Source organism: Sminthopsis crassicaudata, chromosome 1 (assembly GCF_048593235.1).
Source record: "Sminthopsis crassicaudata isolate SCR6 chromosome 1, ASM4859323v1, whole genome shotgun sequence".
In the NCBI taxonomy this organism is placed as follows: domain Eukaryota; kingdom Metazoa; phylum Chordata; class Mammalia; order Dasyuromorphia; family Dasyuridae; genus Sminthopsis; species Sminthopsis crassicaudata.
This window is the reverse complement of record NC_133617.1, coordinates 750,391,919-750,404,682: the sequence shown is the minus strand read 5'-3', so window position 1 is coordinate 750,404,682 and position 12,764 is coordinate 750,391,919. Positions and strand designations below refer to the sequence as shown.

Here is a 12,764-nt window from a genome sequence, read left to right as displayed (position 1 = left end):
GGCCAAGGAGAAGGTGAACTAATGTGCTCTGTGTATGTGTATCATCATTACACCATAAGAAAAATGACAAATACTACTTAATCTTCTTATTCAGTGCCATACAAATCAAACTCCCGAGAAATTATTTTACTGATCTAAAAAAATTAATAACAAAATTCATCTGGAAGAACAAAAGGTCAAGAATTTCAAAGGAATTAATGAAGAAAAAACAAATGAAGGTAGCCTCTTTCTACCAGATCTAAAACTGTAATATAAAGCAGAGGTCATCAAAACCATTTGGTACTGGCTAAGAACTAGAGCAGTCGATCAGTGGAATAGGTTAGGTACACAAGACAAACTAGTCAATGACTATAGTAATCTAGTACTTAACTAACCCAAAGACCCCCGCTTTTGGAATAAGAACTCACTATTTGATAAAAATTGCTGGGAAAATTGGAAACTAGTATGGCAGAAATTAGGCACTGACCCACACCTAATAGCAGGTTCATGATTTGAACATAGTGATATTATAAGCAAATTAGAAGAACAAGATAGTTTACCACTCAGATCTGTGGAGAAAGAAGGAATTTGTGGCCAAAGAAGAATTGGTGTACATTACTGATCACAAAATAGATAATTTTGATTACATTAAGTTTAAAAGTTTTTGTACAAACAAAACTAATGCAGATAAGACAAGAAGGGAAGCAATAAACTGGAAAAACATTTTTACATTCAAGGATTCTGATAAAGGCCTCATTTCAAAAATATAGAGAGAATTGACTCAAACTTATAAGAATTTAAGCTATTCTTTAATTGACAAATGGTCAAAGGAGATGAACAGACAATTTTCAGATAAAAAAATTGAAATCATTTCTCGTCATATGAAAAAATGCTCTAAATCACTATTGATCAGAGAAATACAAATTAAGACAATTCTGAGATACCAATACACACCTCTCAGATTGGCTAAGATGACAGGAAAAGATAAGGATGTTGGAAGGGATGTGGGAAAACTGGAACATTAATACACTGTTCGTGGAGTTGTGAACTGATCCTATCATTCTGGGCTATTAAACTGTGCATATCCTTTGACCCAGCAGTGTTTCTATTAGGTTTGTATCCCAAAGAGATTATAAAAGAGGGAAAGAGACCCAGATGTGCAAGAATGTTTGTGGCAGCCCTTTTTTGTAATGGCAAGAAACTAGAAACTGAGTGGATGCCCATCAGTTGAGTTATGGCTAAATAAGTTATGGTTTATGAATGTCATGAAATATTATTATTCCATAGTAAGAAATTATGGGGTCTAGAGAGACTTACATGGACTGATGCTAAGTGAAATGAGCAGAACCAGATCATTGGACATGGCAACAAGAAGATTATAAGATGATCAATTCTGACAATCTTTTTTCAACAATGAAATGATTCAGGCCATTTCCAATGATCTTGTGATGCTGATAGCCATCTAGACCCAAAGAGAGGATTATAGGAATTAAATGTAGATCACAACACGGTTTTTGTTGTATGCTTGCAATTTTATTTTTTTTCTCATTTTTTTCCTTTTTGATCTGATTTTTTTTTGTGCAGCATATAAAGATGTAGGCATATTTTGGATTTAATATATATTTTTAAATGTTTAATATATATTGGATTACTTGCCACCAAGGGGAAGGAGGAGGAGGAAAGGGGCAAAATCTGGATACACAAGGTTTTGCAAGGGTCAATGTTGACAAATTATCCATGCATATATTTTGAAAATAAAAAGCTTTAATTAATAATAATAATATAAAAGAATTTGAGACCATGCCATCCTACCCACCTTTTCTCTGAAGCTCCTTGAAATCAATCTACCACACTCAAATCTAGGGTATATAAGCTTTTCTCTCCTTTACAATTAGTAATTTAAAACAGCCACTTCTCCACAGAGGAGCCAGTTTCTACTTCTCTAAAATCATTCAAAATTGGTCATAATTCATTCAGTCCAGAGAAGCAAAAGGTACTCTAATCACTTCCTAAAGCACCAGAAGGATGCAATCATCAAGGCAAGACAATACTTTATCACCTCTGGTTATTATGGCAGAGGAAGAATTCCAGATGTCCAGATGAAGACCTCCAAAATGAAAAAGTATTTGTGATATGCTTACTTCCAACAGAAAAGAGGGCACCAACTCCTGAGTTGCTCCCAAACTACTGGGGGGTCACAAGATGGGTTTGAAGTGCAAGAGAACTAGAAAGACAATGACGGCCAAAGGAAAGCCCATAGGAAAGTCTTCCTTAAATGCCATTTGCACTGAGGAGATCCTATCATTTTTCTGACATTGGGTGTGAGAACCTTTTCTGTGCATCTTCATGAGCTGTGGTAGTAATAGTGTAATACTTCCCCATTGGTACCAGGATCAAATACCATTTCCTGTTTGTGTCCAAAGTCCTTCCCTCCCTTGCTCCATCTACCTGTCAGCCATATGCACGGTCAGCCAAATGTGTCTTTCAAATACATTTCCTTGTCTTCCTAGTGGGTGCCTTTACATGGGAGACTCCCTAGGTCTAGGATGGCCTCCCTTCAGTAACTCTTCCTCCTTCCTCCATTCTTCTGCTTCTGGGAATTCCTGATTCCCCTCAAAGCTCGGTGTGAACTCCATCCCTCATGCAGCTACACCTTTTCTCCCCACCATGATCCTTTCCTAAAACCAGCTGTTTTCTGCACTAGAAGCAACTAGTTTTAGTTGGTTCTTACTACACAATGCTGTCTTGCCAAGGCTACATTCTGTTTCCCACACTTCTTCCTTCTACCCAAGTTGTCTTTCAGGCCTATTCACTCTCAGTTCCCTTCCTTTTCACCCCAGAACTCCCCACCAGGCTTCCCAGCTCTGGTCTCTGTGCCTCTCCACACTTACTGCTATCATCCCTTTGATCCATCCTGTTTCTTCAGATTTTATGAGTTTAGCTGAACTCAAGGATCGAGTCTGGTCCTTCTGAACCCACTACGGGTTTCGAGGCTGCCAAGAAAATCAGGTGCCCCATTTGATGTTCTTGTTACCACCCAAAGCTCGGGCTTCTCCTGGAAATTGCACCTTTGGGCAGCTCTCCCTCCTCTGGAGCTACTCTCAGAGTGTTTAGCTGCTTCTCTCTCTCTTTTTTTTTTTCCTGAGGCTGGGGTTAAGTGACTTGCTCAGGGTCACACAGCTAGGAAGTGTTAAGTGTCTGAGATCAAATTTGAACTCAGGTCCTCCTGAATTCAGGCTGGTGCTCTACCCACTGCGCCCCCTAGCTGCCCCATAGACACTTCTCATTTCCTTCTAACAGCCCTTGGAAATCTTTTTCCTAGCCCTAACTCCAGTCAAGAGCCTGTCACGCCTATATTTTAAACCATTATCCAAAAAGTCTTAATGGCTTTCTGAATCACTTCCATTGAACTGTCTTGGGAAGATTCTGAAGATCACCTGGCAAGGTAAGGCACTGGGCACGAAGGTCCTTCTCCAGCTGAACTGCCATGTTGTTTAATTGGCCTATGTATTTCCCTAAAAGCTTATTTTGTGGAGAACTCACACAGGGCAGTGGAAAGAAGCTACTCAAGGACATTCTCAAGGTTATGACATGGGAGACACAGGCCCAAGATCCCATCCTAGAAGGTGCTCTGCCCTATGAGCAAAGCAGGACTGCAGCAGCTCAAAAGCAAAGTGACATGTGCCCTTTCTGAGGATCCCAACCAACAGCGCCAGCCCTGACAGAGCCTTCCAAGCTGGTGGTGACCGATCAGCCAGTCAGACCCCGTCTCCCCTTTCTAAGTCGTGCTGTTACTTTGGTCATCTCGGAGAGAGAAAGACTAGAACCGATCACCCACCGTCAAGGCCCTCGCCAGTGTCCATTCTGAAATGTTCTCACACTTTCTCCTCTTCCATAGGCTCAATTCCAAGAGACAAATAAAAGCCCTCGCTATTTTCCACAACTGAGCAGAAGATAATTAGCCAAAGGAGCAAATGACTGTGGGGAGGAACATCCATCACACATGTGACCTCAAAGCCAGTCTGCTCACACCCAGGAGATAAATGTGGCATCTTTTCCCTTCCACAATTTAATTGCAACCATGAAGCTAAAGGCACCCTTTTCCCGGGATAACTTATAAATCTTAACCCGAAATAGAATGCAGCCAAATAAATCCCTGCTGGGAGGCTCTCTTCCGGCCTCAGATTTTAGTTACACATCTAAGTTGCTTTACCGATAACTAGTGTAAACCAGCTCTGTTAAAGTCTACACGGGACCGAGAGATTCTATTATTGGAACTCAACATCCCTGGGAGCTGAGTCTTTCCTCGGAGCATCCTCAGCCCGTCCTAGGGATGGGCAAACTGGCGGTCCTGCGTCTACCCCGGCAGAGTTAGAAGCCGGCTCTCCTCTCCCGACCCAACCGTGTGCTCGCACTCTGCCGCTGCCCCGGAATCGCCTGGGACACAAGCAGAAAGGACCCGCCGGCCAATTTTCTCTCAGCTGGAAATAAATCAAAGCCCGAATGGCCTGAGCCCCCCGCAGCTCCAGCCCGGCCCGTTAGGGGTTTTTAAGAACACTGCAAGGATCTATCAAGCGACAGCTTGTGGGTTTCACTAGGGTGTGGCCCCGGAGCTCGGGAGAAATTCAGGTTGGGGGCCGAGGCCGGCGGGGAGGGACCTGGGGAGGATTCTCGGCCTTTAAGCCGCAGCCCGGAAGGTCCCCGTGAGCCAGGCCTGTCTCCCCTCGCCCGGAACGGGCTCCAGTCCTCCGGGCGCGCCGGAGCCCCTGGCCGCCCGGTATCCGGGGACCGGGGAAGCTGCCCCTCCCCTCCCCGTTTCCTCTAAAGCAAACAGTCCAGCAGCGCCCACACCCAGGGCCGGGCTGCCTCCCCTTCCCCCAGGAGGCCTCGGGAAGCCGCCCCTCCTTTTCCCTCCCCCCTGCCAGAGCCTTAGCCATCTCTAGGGGATTCCTCAGCCCCGGGAGCTCCGGGGAAGGGCGGGGGTGGGTGGGGAGTGTGCGGCCCAACCTCAGCCCGGAATGGAGATCTGTGGCCCGGTAAAGGGGAACCTGGGGGGGGGAGGGGGGAGAAGGCAGCACTCGGGTTCCACACGGACCCGCAGACACGAGCGGCCGAGGGCTTGCTCTGTACTCCCCTTCCCGGGAGACCTGCCCTGTCCCCCCAGCGAGCCGAGCACACAGCAGGGGATTAATGGAAGGATGCTGCGATCGCCCCCCCCAGACCCGAAGGGGCCGCCCCTTTCCTCCTTGGGACCCACGGGAGCTGGGTACACAGCAGGCGCTAAACGGAAACTGTGGTTCTCCATTACCCTACAAAAGGAACGGCCTCTTCGAGCCCTGCACACAGCAGGAGCTTAATGAATAAATGCTGCGGCTCTTCCCCTGCTTAAGGAGGGGCGCACTTTTCCTCCCCCCTTCCGCCCAGCCTGGCACACAGCAGGCGCTTAATGAATGGATGCTGCGGTCCTTCCCCACCCTCTGCAAAAGAGGGACCTTCTTCCTCCCTCGCCTCCCTAACCCGGCACACAGCAGGCGCCTACTGGGTGGATGCTGCGGCTCCTCTCCCCAACGCCCGAAGGAAAGGAGTCTCTTTCTTCCTAGATCCTCGCGGAGCCCAGGCACACAGAAGGAGCCTAATGGATGGACGGATGCTGCGGCTCTCCTCTCCATCCCCCAGAGAGGGACACCCCCTCCCCCGCCCCCCAGTCTGGCACCCAGAAGGCACTTAAAGGATGGATGCGGCGCCTCTGCCCCTCCCCCTGCGGGAGGTACACCCCTTTCCTCTTTTTACCTCCTTCCCCGTCCTCCCCCACCGCGCCCTGCACTCAGCAGGCGCCTAATGAATGCCCCGGCGCGGGCGGGGTGACCTTCGGGCCGCGCTCCCGAGGCCTGGCCCGGCCCGGACACACCCACCGCCCGGCGCCCCGCGAGCCCGCGCTCACCTGCAGCCGGCCGGGGAGCGGAGGCGGGCACGCACGCACGGCCGGCCGGGGTGAGGCTGAGGCCGCCGCCGCCACTGCCGCCGCCGCCGCTGCTGCGGGGCCGGGACCGGAGCCAGACAGCTCGGGGCTCCTCCTGGCAGCCGCCACCGCCGCCGCCGCCGCCGATCGCTTCCGGGGCGCGAGGGCTGGGGTCGCACCACCGGGGAGGGGGCCCCTAGCTTGGGAGCGACTTCCGGCGGAGCGCACGACCAGGACCAAGACCGGGACCGAGCCCCGAGCCCCGCTGGAGAACAATGATGGGAACCCTGCTCGTCGCCCCGCCCTCGGTGGAGGGCGGGGGTTGGGTGGGGGAGAGAAATGTGGTGCGCCGGACCCTTCTGCGCAGGTGCGAGCGTCCTAGCCCGCTGGAAAGTCCCTCCCCTCCCCCTGCGCAGTGGTGACGTCAGCGCAGTCCCCGAGGCGGCTGGGCGCCAGAATCCCAATCGAGATTCCCGGATGCTGATGTCACTGACGTCCGGACGTCCTCGCCCGCTTAGGACTCGTGCTTCTCCGGGGCCATCGCCATCTTGTGCGTCGAGAGGATCCCCGTCCTGCGTTGTGCTGTGGCTTGGTCCATCAAGATGGACCTTCTCCCCTCCCCAGTGTCATCCCATCTTCCTTCAGCTGGGTGGAAAATGAGGCCCCGGCAGCTCGGAGGGTCCGCAGCCGAGGAGCAGAGCCAGCCAGGGGGCGGGGGGAGGGGATGTGGAGACAAGGGATCAGAAGTAGTTGGCCAGTGGCTCTAACTGCGCGTGCGCTTCCTGCCCCACTGTCGGAGAGGGGGAGAGGAAGAGGAGTAAAATCTCGAGACTCAGACGGTCCTTGAACAGATGAAGAAACTGAGGCCAGAGAAGGGGAATGGACTTGCCCCATCCACCCCTCCCCCAATGAGTAACTTAGGAAAGGCTGCAGGCCTCTGCAGGCCCCCTCAGACCGGCAGGAGCCGCTAGGACTGGCCCGCGGAGCTTCCACTGCCTTTTATCTATCATCCAAGGGGGCCCCGTGGGTCCTTGCTGGCGGGGGGGGGTGCCCCAGCCAGCCCCTGCTCCATTCACGTGGCACAAACGCCGAAAGGTGAAGCCCGGCCGCCCCTCTGTGCTGCCAATACCGGGCCCACACTGTGGAGGGCCGAGGGAAGCTGCCCCAGCAGCTGAGCCGGACGAGCGGGCCTTGGGAAGAAGGAGCAGCTGAGACCCAGAGGATCAACTCAAGGCGGAAGAAACAATTTTCCCCAAGCGGCAAAATGCAAAATAAATCCGTGTGAATTATTGGCATTTCTATGTTCTCCACAAAGTTGTGCCGCAGGAGACAGAGAAAGAACATTTAAGTAACTGGATAATGTAAAATACCCCGGAGTCCCCCTGCCAAGGCAAAGCCAGGAGCTATGGGAGCGCAGTCACAAGACACTTTCCGCACTGTTGGAGCTAAACAATGGAAGAATGTCAGCTCTCCCGGGGAGGCCGAGCTACTATAATAATGACAGTTCTGCCTAAACTACCCAACCAGGGCCAAGACGGCCAAGAAATGATGGAGCTAGAAATACCAATTTATCTGGAAGAAAAGGCTAAGAATTTCAAGGGAATCGATGAAAAAAATGCAAATGTAGGTGGCCCGACTGTACCAGACTCCAAACCATAGTATAAAGCAAAGGTCATCAAAACCGTTGGCTACTGGCCAGAAAATGGCAGTTTAGCTTCCCAAGATACACTAGTCATTGACTGCAGTAATCTGGCGTTTGACAAACTCGAGGACGCCAGCTTCTGGGATAAGAGCTCACTATTTGACAGAAATTGAAAAATAGTATGGCAAAAACTGAGCACTGACCAAGACCACCAAAAGAAGGTTCAGATAGGCTCATGGTTTAAATAGAAAGGGTGATACTAGAAGGAAATCAGAAGAACAAGGGATAATTTAGCCTCTCAGATCTATGGAGAAGGAAGGAATTTATGACCAAAGAACTAAAAAACATTATGAAATGGAAAATTTTTATGTTAAAAAGTTTTTGTACATGCAAAACCAATGCAGCTAACGTTAAAAGGGAAGCAGAAAATAGGGGAGGGGTGGTCGGATAAAGGCATTTCTAAAATAGAAAACTGACTTAAATTTATTAGAATACAAGCCCTTCTCAATTGGTTAATGGTCAAAAAATAGGAACAATTTTCAGATGAAATTAAAACCATTTCTAGTCATAGAAAAGGTGCTCTAAATCACAATTAGAGAAATGCAAAATAAGACAACTCTAGTACCACTTCATGCCTTCCAGATTGGCTAAAATGATAGGAAAAAATGACAAATGCTGGAGGGGGTGTGGGAAAACTGGGCCTAATACATTGTTGGAGTTATGAACTGATCCAACCGTTCTGGGGAGCATTTTGGAACTATGTCCAAAGGTCACTGCATTCCCTTGATCTAGCAACAATTCTATTGGGTCTGTATCCTAAAGAGATCATAAAAAAGGGAAAAGGACCCACCTGCGCAAAAATGTTTGTAGTGACAGGGAACTGGAAACTGAGTGGAGGCCCATCAGTTGGAGAATGGCTAGATAAGTTAGGGACATGAATGTGGTGGAATATTATTCTATAAGAAATGATGGGCAAGCTGACTTCAGAGAGGCCTGGAGAGACTTACACAAATCGATGCTAAGTGAAGGGAGTAGAACTAAAAGAACACTGTACACAGCAACAGCAAAATAATGTGACTATCAATTGTGGCATATATGGCTCCTCCCAAAAGTGAAGTGATTCAGGCCAATTCCAATAGACTTGTGATGGAGAGAGCCATATGCATCAGAGAGGAGTATGGACAGTGAATGTGGATCACAACATAGTATTTTCAACTTTGTTGTTTGCTTGGCTTTTTTTCCCTCGTGTTTTTTTTTGTTTGTTTGTTTGTTTGTTTGTTTTGTTTTGTTTTTCCTTTTTGATCTTATTTTCTTGTGCAGCATGATTCATTTGGAAATATGTTGAGAAGAATTGCACATTTAACCTATATTGGATTGTTTGCTGTCTAGGGAGGGGAAGAAGGAGAAAGATATGGTTTTGCAAGGGTGAATGTTGAAAACTATCTTTGCATGTATTTTGAAAATAAAGAGATAATGTTTAAGAAAAGGCAAAAATGACACATTATTAGCAAAAACAAACAAACAAACAAAAAAACAGCTCTGCTTGCCTCGCACATGGAGGGTAGCCCCAAACAAAAAAAATGCTAAGTGCTAAAGCAGCAGACCATCCTCCAGAAGAAACACTGAAAAGGGGCTCCCTGCTTACGTTCTCATGCTAGTAAGAGCAAATTCATCACTATGAATTGACTCGTCTATTGCTAGACCATTTTCTTATTCAAATCATTTCCCTAGAATGCAGCCTAACTAAATTGTCACACTCCTACTGTTATAATTTATTGTAATGCCCCCACTATATGGAGAATGAGAAAATAAAATGCAATGTATCCTCACTTTTCTATCCCCACTTTGTGACCCTAAGAAAGTCGCAACCTTTCTGTGCCCTAGATTCTCTTGCTATACAACTGAGATAATAATAACCTTCTGCTGCTCTATCTCACAGGGATATTATGAGACATAACAAATTAATGTTTGAAAAGCTCTTTGAGGTTCCTGGATGAAAGGTATTACTGAAAGGACATATTATTAACAATGAGCACTAATCCCCAGGAGCACAACTGAATCTGAACATTTACCAAGAGAAGATATCAAGGCTTCTGCTAAAAAAAAATAAAAATAAAAATAATCTTTGGCTTTTTTGTTGAACTTAATTTTGATTGTATTCAAAACCACTTCATAACTTATTAGTAAAGGGTTGGTTGGTGGCTACTCTTCATTTGGAAGAAGATCAAAATGACATTTATTAAGAGCTTAGAATGCTGTGCAACAGGTTGGACACCAATAGTCCCCATAAACATTTGGGGTGGATTCTGTAACTTTATACATTTCCTGTTTTGTCAGAGTTATTTCATCTGCTCACAGAGCATAGTATGAGGGCATGCAATGCTGGGCCGTCCTGTGCCAGGGTCTCCCATGTCATATAATCAAGTCTAAAGTTCTTAAGATTTACCTTGAGAGTGTCCTTCTTTTTCTGACTACTTGTGAGCACTTGCTCTGTGTGCTTGCTAATTAATATATGTTTACTTAAAAGAGTGAAGTGTTATTAATGTAAGATTCACTACTGCCTACTGTTATCATATGAAAGCATTTTCATTGTCTTGTCAAATTATTTTTGGATTGAGAGTCCACTGCGGGATTCTGAGCCTTTTTGTTCCATGTCCTTTGGATCCCTTACACCCCCAAAGAAAATGATTTGTGAGAGGCAGCCTTGGTGTCTCTCAGGGAGACTTAGATTCACAGTCCACCTCCATCTCATTTTATTATATGACCCTGGACTGGCCCTTGAATCTGTCATGGTCCCAGACAACCCCTCCTTAAGTGGCAGAAAAAGTGGCTGATCTGCATTCAGAGATGGAATTTCCTCACTGGAAATTCTTTGCAACATGAGAATTATATTTACATCCTTGAAAAGAAGGGATTTAATTAGAGTTAGACTTTATTTCTTTAGTGTTACTCTAAAATTCTATCCATTGTTTTTAGTTCATCTAGAATTTCTTTTCATCTATTTCATTCCTCCTAAATTTATTGGTCATCCTTATTGCAGCCTCAATCCCTATCCCACCTTGCTCTCTCAGTCCAGTAACCCTGTCTCACTTTCCTCCCACCACTTTCTTGATAAATTTAACTCTACATCTCCTTGTACCCTTGGTCATTATTTCACTACTAATCCTCACCTCCAGCAACCGCCTTCTCTTTTGATCACATCCTACAGTTGTTAAACACTAGAGGAAGAATTAACACTATCATACTGATCGACTCTGGGCACCTATATGTTAGTCCACAGAGTATCCTAAGGAATCCTCCAGATCAAATCCAGCCTCAGACACTTATTGGGTGTATGACCCTGGGCAAGTCACTCATCCACCACAAATTGAGGTCATCTAAAGTCAACAATGTCTTTGGTTCTAAATGGCAATACTTTTATTCTTCCTTGCTTGGTTTGATCCCATCTCCAAAATTTTCATTTAGAAACTTCCTCATTTTTCTGAAAGCCATCAGAGTCATGCCCCTTCCCCAGAATCCTCATCTCTCTTATTTTACTGACAAAATCATTCATTGTGAACACCTACATATCTGCTTCACTTCTTCAACCATACATATCCCTTCTTCTCAGATACCATCATCTTAGCAAGTGGTGACCTTGTTGGACTAAACCTCCTAGCTGTGTACTTCGTATTATTTTCTTTCTTTTTCTTTTCTCTTCCCCTCTTTCTCTCTAATAAATTGTAAAGTTTGCAACACCTAACACAACTCTGGCTTTTTTTTTTTTTTCATTTGTGGCACCCCCTCTAAATACCATCCCAATCCTTACTTAAACTAGAAGATTGATTTCCCCTGGAGAAATTAGGATTTAGACAGATGTGCAGATAGGGATTGTATTGTTGGCTCGTGTTTTGGGTGGCTTTTTTGTTGTTGTTCTGTGAATTTCTAGTAGTCTTATCTGTTGCCTGTTGTACTTAACTTGGGAAGTTTTCTCCTTCCTTCTTCCTCTGTTAACAACATCAGATGAGGTAAACATAAACTGATCTTACACTTAGCCAGGAAATATTTATAATTTCAATGAAGAGGAAAGTTTTGTTTTGTTTTGTTTTGTTTTTTAGAATTTTTTTTTTCACAGTATATATGCATGAGTAATTTTTTAAATAATATTATCCCTTGTATTCATTTTTCCAAATTACCCCCCCTCTCTCCATTCCTTCCCCCTGATGACAGGAAATTCCATACATTTTACATGTGTTACAATAAAACCTAGATACAATATTTATGTGTAAATACCATTTTCTTGTTGCATATTAAGTATTAGATTCCGAAGGTATAAGTACCCTGGGTAGATAGACAGCAGTGCTAACAATTTACATTCACTTCCCAGTGTTCCTTCTCTGGGTGTAGTTATTTCTGTCCATCATTGATCAACTGGAAGTGAGTTGGATCTTCTTTATGTTGAAGATATCCACTTCCATCAGAATACATCTTCATACAGTATCATTGTTGAAGTGTACAGAGATCTTCTGGTTCTGCTCATTTCACTCAGCATCAGTTGATGTAAGTCTCTCCAAGCCTCTCTGTATTCCTCCTGCTGGTCATTTCTTATAGAACAATAATATTCCATAACCTTCATATACCATAATTTACCCAACCATTCTCCAATGGATGGACATCCATTCAACTTCCAGTTTCTAGCTACAACAAAAAGAGCTGCCACAAACATTTTGACACATACGGGTCCCTTTCCCTTCTTTAGTATTTCTTTGGGATATAATCCCAGTAGTAGTACGGCTGGGTCAAAGGGTATGCACAGTTTGATAATTTTTTGGGCATATTTCCAAATTGCTCTCCAGAATGGCTGGATTCTTTCATAACTCCACCAACAATGTATCAGTGTCCCAGTTTTCCCACATCCCCTCCAACATTTGTCATTATTTGTTCCTGTCATCTTAGCCAATCTGACAGGTGTGTAGTGGTATCTCAGAGTTGTCTTAATTTGCATTTATCTAATCAGTAGTGATTTGGAACACTCTTTCATATGAGTGGAAATAGTTTCAATTTCATCATCTGAGAATTGTCTGTTCATATCCTTTGACCATTTATCAATTGGAGAATGGTTTGATTTCTTATAAATTAGGGTCAGTTCTCTATATATTTTGGAAATGAGACCTTTGTCAGAACCTTTAACTTTAAAAATATTTT

The 12,764-nt window shown here is 45.3% G+C and overlaps 1 protein-coding gene and 1 long non-coding RNA gene across 3 annotated transcripts in view; one reads left to right on the top strand and one right to left on the bottom strand.

Moving 5' to 3' along the window:
• Positions 1–6,235, bottom strand: part of RALA (RAS like proto-oncogene A) — a 45,727-nt gene extending 39,492 nt beyond the window's left edge. The window contains exon 1 of one of the 2 annotated variants that reach the window (XM_074284494.1): positions 5,921–6,235. The gene's annotated coding sequence lies outside the window, so the exon portion shown is untranslated. Of the gene's footprint in view, positions 1–5,518; positions 5,593–5,920 lie in introns of those variants that run through there. The other variant, XM_074284496.1, reaches the window with a different exon arrangement.
• Positions 3,292–7,927, top strand: LOC141552074 (uncharacterized). Its single transcript, XR_012485050.1, has 2 exons — positions 3,292–4,961; positions 5,022–7,927. It is a non-coding gene; the product is annotated as an uncharacterized LOC141552074 (long non-coding RNA).
• The last annotated feature ends 4,837 nt before the right edge of the window (positions 7,928–12,764 follow it).